Below are 287 nucleotides of genomic sequence, written 5' to 3'. Positions count from 1 at the left end.
AGCTAAAAAAAAAAAAGGTGTAGGCATAAGTTTTGACAGGCACTAAGCTGCTCAGTGCTAAAATGCTTCTGGACATGCACAGCAGCAGATTTTTAGGTGCCTACAGAGCTAGGCTGGATTTTAGAAAGTGGTGCTTAGGGGCTCAAGCGCGTACCCCTTCTTGGATCCAAACAGACCTCACAGGTAAGTGACTAGGACCTGCACAGATTTAGTTGACCAAGTTAGATCAGTTCAACTAGACCCAACATCCATAAAACCACTAAGGTACCTCCCACCGTTTTGCCCTG

This window comes from Gavialis gangeticus, unplaced genomic scaffold (assembly GCF_001723915.1).
Source record: "Gavialis gangeticus isolate Ggan-Ray unplaced genomic scaffold, GavGan_comp1, whole genome shotgun sequence".
In the NCBI taxonomy this organism is placed as follows: domain Eukaryota; kingdom Metazoa; phylum Chordata; order Crocodylia; family Gavialidae; genus Gavialis; species Gavialis gangeticus.
The sequence above is the reverse complement of the archived record's forward strand: the minus strand, read 5'-3'. Positions refer to the sequence as shown.